The sequence below is a fragment of the Mus caroli genome, chromosome 1 (assembly GCF_900094665.2).
Source record: "Mus caroli chromosome 1, CAROLI_EIJ_v1.1, whole genome shotgun sequence".
NCBI classification, from domain to species: Eukaryota; Metazoa; Chordata; class Mammalia; order Rodentia; family Muridae; genus Mus; species Mus caroli.
In genome coordinates, this window is record NC_034570.1 from 144,502,980 (window position 1) to 144,509,973 (window position 6,994).

The following is a 6,994-nucleotide window of genomic DNA, read 5'->3' on the forward strand; positions in this document are numbered from 1 at the left end:
GACACACTGTCACCTCAGTGCCTGCTTCATTCCACTTTGTCCTTTTGTGCTCCAGCCCTCCTCCAATCAAAGGTGTGTGTGTGTTTGAGTGTGTGTGCTCCAGGCCCTGTCCTTAGGGCCTTTTGTATCTTTATTGCTTAGCAAAAATGTTTTGCTCTGTGGTGGTGCTTGACACATTTTCACTGAATAATCAATGGACCCTTTTTGTACGTGGATGATGATGATGATGATAAATTGTATGGTACTTTAGAATTTACACATTATATCTATATATTTTTAAATTTAATTTTGTTTTGAAAATAGCACTGTAAGGTAAGCACTGTGATCTTTATTTTGACAATGAAGAAAGTAAGGCTAGAAATAATTTCTATTTACTCTAGGCATATGGCATGAAGTTGTCACTGTCTTGACTTGGACAGACTTTCTGGTGTGACATCTGATGTTCTTTTCACCTATCACCACGGTGGCTAAGATGGAGCTTTTGGAATGGGAATTGAATGCTATCTTAGATTCCTTATGAAAGGAGGTATCTGGAAGCAGATAGGTGGCTGTCACTGTAAGGAGTTAAGGCACACTGAATGAAACAAAGTAATGGCTTAAAAGATGGCTTTAAGCTAGGTGGTGGTGGCACACACCTTTAATCCCAGCACTTGGAGGCAGAGGCAGGTGGGTTTCTGAGTTTGAGGCCAGTCTGGTCTACAAAGTGAGTTCCAGGACAGCCAAGGCTATAATAGAGAAACCCTGTCTCGAAAAAACAAACAAACAGACTTTCAACCTCTAAAACTGAAAGGACTGGAGTCTGCTTCAGCCATGCCATATAAAGTGTTTTAGTACAGCAGCCTAAACTGATATGTACTCTGGCTTCTCAGGCTGTAGGAATCTTTTAACCTTTTCACCAAAGTAACAAAGCCAAGCACTTAGCCCACAACACAGCTGCTCCACATGTTTACAAACTTCCTCTTTTCTCTCCCAGGAAATAAATGTTACAGGAAAAGAAAATGGTGCAACGTCTCACTTCTACAAACCATGCTTGCAGTTTCCGGCCACCCTAGGGTCTGCATGCTCAGACTAAGAACATGAGATACTCTGACAGGGGTGCTGAACAGGTTGGGAAGAAGAAACAAGGAACTGGGTTGTTCTGAGACACTAGAAAACCATTGGCAACAATATGCAAACAATGTTTATTTTTATCCTTAAGGCATCAAAAATCACACTGTAGCTATGTTAGCCATTACACTTTTAACATTGAAGCCACGAGCCCCTAGGGGATTTGGAAGCTACAGTAGGGAGAGCACCAACCTACAAGAAGTGTAGAGATTTTTCATGTTCCATTTCCTGGAAAAGCTCTCTTTTCTTTGAGTTTCAAGTGTGTGTTGTTCTGCACGGCAGTGGGCATGGGGGCAATAAAGGCAGTGGGAGAAAACCCTCGCTCTGCCAGAGTTCCCGTGCTCTGGGCAGGTGGATTTGGAGGACTGCCCACACACTTTCCATGAAGCCCCAGGTGGGTGTCTGGCTGTGGACCCAGCCCGTGGAGGGTGGACAAAGGGCAGTCCTTGGTCTTTGGGCCTCACAGAAGCCAGAGATAACAGGTTCTCAGTCTTGGGCATCCTAGACACTGATGGACACAGCAGAAGAGCTGAGAACAAAATGGGGGCCCTGGGGGCGGCTTGGCCAGCCCTGGGGCTAAAGGGAGGAGAGGGCAGGGAGAGAGGGGATGTTGGGTGGTCCTCACACTGGCGAGAGTCCTTGGTCCAGAGCGCAGGAAGGCCTTCCAGCGGGAGGTTAGATGCTGCTCCTTAGGGGGAAAGCCTATCCCATCATTCAAGCATCATGGCAGGCTTTGATGAGCAGAGACAGTCTATGGCTTTAGAGCTTTATTGTAGAAAGACAGGAAGAAAGAGAGAAGGTAGAAAGAAAGAGAGGGGCCGGCCATGACCACGTGGAGAGAGGGGGGAATGGGGAAGAAAGATAAGGAGGGCTAGTGATGAGCGTAAGAAAGGTGAGAGTTTAAAGAGAGAGAGAGGAGGGGCCAAGTGGCCCCTTTCCTTTTATAGTAGGCTGGGCTACCTTGCTTTTGCAGGATAGCTGTGGGGAGGAGCATATCTGGCTATAGACAGGTAACTGTGGGGGTGGAGTCTAGCCAGAATGCCAGAAGCTCAGGACATTGTCTGCATGACTTATAGTCACAGAATTATGGAGTTGGGGGCTCTGTGGTGTCAGGCACCTGTCTCTGGGAACGTGGTTCACTGTTCTGTCCCTTGTAGAGTGTCCTACTGGGTCTCTACTGGGTCACCAGAGCAAGCCTCATTCAACCAAAACAGGCTGTCTTTCACGGTCCTACACTGTTCCCCCCTCCCCTTCTGGTATATAACATTGAGGCAATTAGTATTTTGTTTGCTCTTTTAAACAGAGACCCAGTGATAATGATTCACCCCTCTGGAAGGTTTGCTTCCGGTATGTGTGGGCCTCAGTGGCTGGGTAGCCCAGAAAGTACACATCATGAATCATCTATAGAACAGGCTATGCTGCCCTTGGTCTACAAATACTAGATATACCACAGGTTCTGCTCCCTGACCTCGAAAAATCTGGCTAGGTGTGGGACAGGGATAGAGGTGGTAAAGATATGGTATAGAGACATGCTAGTAAAGATACAGTTTACTAGGTGGGAATATTGTGCAGGAAGAAAGTGTAATCAGAGGAGAAAGGGGTTGGGTAGCCAGGGCAAGTGAGAATTAATATGGCAGGTAGCTGAGCTGCAGCATAGGGAATTAGTTAACTGAACACCTGAAGAAAGCAAGAGAATCAGACACAGAGATTAGTAAAGGGATCAAAGAGCAAGTTCACAGTTCATACCTGACCTGCTCACGGAATAGCAAACACTGAGAACATCTAAGAGAGGCCCACAGCAGGGAGGAAAGGAAACAGGAAACCTGTGAGTTTAGGCTATGAATTCTTGGAGGACTGTAGGCAGGGAGCAGCCTGACATAGAAACTGTAAGGGGATGACTCCGGCTTCTGCTTCACTTTGAGCAGACTGCAGCGGGCAGGTGTGGAAACAGAAAGGTCCGTTCGAGATGTTAGTTGGTTCATGCAGAGGGTTTGTTTGCTGTCTCTGGATGAGAGAAATGGTGACTGCAAGCAGTTATACTATGGGTGTGTTTGGAAGGAGGCATCAGTAGGATTTGCTGGTGGAGGAAAGGCCGGCAGGAGTGTGGGACAGTTATAGGCATTCTGGCCCGAGGAATGAGAGGAAGGGGACTGTGGTAAAACTGCATGGAAATGATGTTGGAAGAGTTGGTGTAGAGGAAAGACCAGGACATCCACTGGGGATCGCTAAATGTGATCTTCCTACTAGATGGTTAAGGGCAAAGGCCATTTGGAACATATCAAGAGTTCAGGGGTAGGCTGGCTGGAGATCCAACAGTGACATCAGCTAATGATGCTGTCAAAAGCCTGTGCCAAGAAATGATTATTGAGTAGTCAAATTGCCTGTGTAGAGGAAGGTGGGTGCCTTTGAGGCAGAAGGTTTATGATGCAAGCAGTTTGGACTGCCTGGAGACTAGTGTGGTAGATGATGGAGGTAGGCGCCAGGTCCTTTATGGCTTTTGATACCGTGAAAGAGACTTTGGGTTTCATCTGGGAGCAACAGGGAGAATTCCAGAAGGGTCTTTAGCATGGATGTGATTACACTTTAGGAAGACCACCGGGAGGAGAGGAGAGGAGGCAGAAGACCAGGCCTCATGGCGACTTTCCTTGAGTTCACAGTGTAGGAAGTATCTCACTCGGAAAAGGATCACACATCTGGGTTTAACATACAAATGTGTTCCCTTCATTCTTCTGTAACCACCTCTTGGGATCCACTTCTATGCTGGGTCTGAAAAATATGATTTCTGATATAAAAAGGGCTGACCTTCATGAGAGGAGAGTGTCAGACCTGAGCAGCACAGATCTGAGGATTAAGAAAAGCAGCCGAGGGGCTGGAGAGATGGCTCAGTGGTTTAGAGCACTGATTGCTCTTCGAGAGCTCCTGAGTTCAATTCCCAGCAGGCACATGGTGGTGGCTCACAACCATCTGTAATGGGATCTGACGCCCTCTTCTGGTGTGTATGAAGACAGCTACAGTGCACTCATATACATAAAATAAATCTTTTTTTTTTTTTTTAAAGAGAAAGAAAAGAAAGGCAGCTGAGGAGGATTACAGCTGCAGATGGGAGAATGAGTGCTTAGCAGGGAGCTGTAAGGAATGTCTGAACCATCCAGTATACAAGCATGGTGGCACCATCCCTAGACGATGTAGCAGTGGCAGCTGGGATCTGGTATTAGCATCACACATGCTGGCTGATGACAAAATCCATAAACAGTTCCCTGGAACTAAAGGCGAAATGGCATGCTAGACCAAGAGGCTCATTTCAGTACCACAATATTTATTTAAGCACATTTAGGACATTCATCATGGTGACAGGTCTAGAGTCTCATCAGGTTGCTTGGGGACCAAATCTGAAGGGCTACTGACCCCTCACCCTGTGTCAAGAAGTAGCCAATCTATCTTGAGTTGCCATTAAATTCTCCCTTAGTGTGTATTTGATGTTTATAGCATGGGACAGCCATTCTGTGTATTAGTACTCTCAGGACAGCACCCGGATCCAGTACATCTTGGATATAGTCTTCCAGGCATCTATAGGGGGATAGGCATCAGGGTCCCCGTGTGCTCATAAAGTGAAGAGGTATGTTAACTATGTGGGTATTTAAATTTATTAATATGTCCCTTTCCCCCAAGGACTTCAGTCCATCTGGCCATGATGAGTTTGCCTTAGGGCCCATATCTGTTGTTTTACAAGCTGTTCTTTCTCTCTACCAATCTTGCTACTGCAGAGTTATATGGTAGGCAAGACACCATGTTTTTGCGCACAGTTCTGGGCAACATGCCTTATGAGATGGGTGCTCTGGTGACTTTTGCCTGTTGATCTGAAAGCTTGAATGAGGCCAGTAGCTTTATCTGCATAGGTCATAACCACTGCGGTCTGGAAAAGGGTCACAGTGCAACTGACTTCCATCATATGCATTTCAAATCATGCACAGGCACGAGAGAGTAAATAGAGTTTCCTTAAATGTTCACTGAGAGGGAGGGCATGGTGGCTCACACCTTTAACGTAGCATTTGGGAAGCAGAGATGGGCGCATCTCTGTGATTTTTGATCTACATAGTGTGTTCTAGATACACAGTGAGACTCCGTCTAAAAAACAAAAACAAGACCACCAAATTCCCTCAGAGGACCACACACCAAACTAGTCCAGGCTGGAGCAGCCCATTGCCTCTAGCTCTGGGATGTGCTCCAGGATGTATTTGACCACAAACTGTGCCTACTGAGGAACTGCTAGAGAGTGGCTATGGTGAAGTGGCTATTGCTTTATTTTGAGGATGGGTGCGCATGTATCTTGGTCAAGGGTTGCCAAGAGATTCCTTCTTTTACCTGACTTAGGGATGGACCACCCACCTCCTCTTGCATCTGAGAGGTTAAAAGCTTGCAAGATGGTCACCTCAGGACTTAGTAGGCAGCTTCCTAGGTAACAGGGCTCCAAACAGGCTACTGGTCTATATAGTCAATGAGCTGTTGGAGAATATATTGCATTGCTGTTAATATGTATGTTGCTGTTTCAAGGAGTCTGAAGTTCAGCAGGCTGGGGCTTATAAGCTGGGCTCCCAAGCATCCCTTTATAGGAAGGTCAGTTGACACCATGATGGGTAAAGTCATGGTTAGTAGTTTAGGGTTTGCTAAAATATGTTCTCAAGGATGTGTGTGTTCTCAGTTCCCTTTCAGAGCTGTGACCAAGAACCTGGTGGTACCTTTGCCATTATTTTGCCAGAGAACCCACGTTATATCATCACTGTTGGTAACCAGACACTGCACTGGCAGAGGCATGACAGCCAAGAGCCTGCACCTTTGTATTTTCAGATGCTTCTTGCTCCATTCTTAGTAAACCTAGGTTTATGAATAATGAGCGCCTACTAATAACCCAGGAGCCCCACAGAACCCTAACCATCCTTTACCACAGGGTAAAGGGGGAAGGCTTATATTTTATCTTGCACTATGCCTAAGTCAAGTGGGTCTTACCCAACCAGACCAGGCCTAGGAATTTCATCTTGGTCTGAGCTCCATTTACTGGAGTTGAGGGCTCATCTTGTCATGTATAGTTGAATGCTGTCTCCCATGAGTTCCCTCATCAGTTAGCATGACATCATTGATGTGTCAGAAGGGAATGAGAGAAAGATGAGGTCTGATTCCAGGCATCATGCCGTAGTAACAGATGGTAGGACTCTAGATGTACCAAGGCATGCCTGGAATGTCCACTGCCTTCCTTCCCATGTAAACATGAGCTAGTTTTTGCGAGTCTGTAGTTAATCTTCAAATTCTAGTTGGATTTTAAAAGTTTTATACAATCCACCCAGAGCTATTGAAGGTACTGGGCATGCCATAAAATCTCAACCTTCTTCAATTCTTTTACTGTTTCTCCAATTTCTACCTGACAGCTTGCAGAACCTGATATTTAACTACTTCCCTAGAAGCTGTAGAGCTAATAAGGTCCCATTTCTCCCTCAATGTTGCCTTTACTACCTGGACTTTGAGTCCAACCCCACCTTACTCCCCCTCCCTGACCCCAGAGTTCTTCAACATCTTTTTCAAGAGATGAGACATCCCCAGAGAGTTTTCCAGGACGAGGTTGGCACCAAATACAGAGTGGGGTTTCTTATACAGAGTGGGGGTTCTTGTAAGCACAACAATGCTTGCTTTATTCTGATGGCCCTCCCTGGGAGGAGGAGCTGGTGAACAGATACAGGTCTCTGCTCATCCCTAAAGCCCTTATTTTGGAGTGACTCCTGTTCCATTTCCAGTCACAGAGGATGAGGGGATTTGTCCTCAGCCAGCAGTGAGTGCCAAAGGGAAGAGAGAGCTGTTCAAATTTAAACTTCTTTCCTTTTTTTTTTTTTTTTTTTTT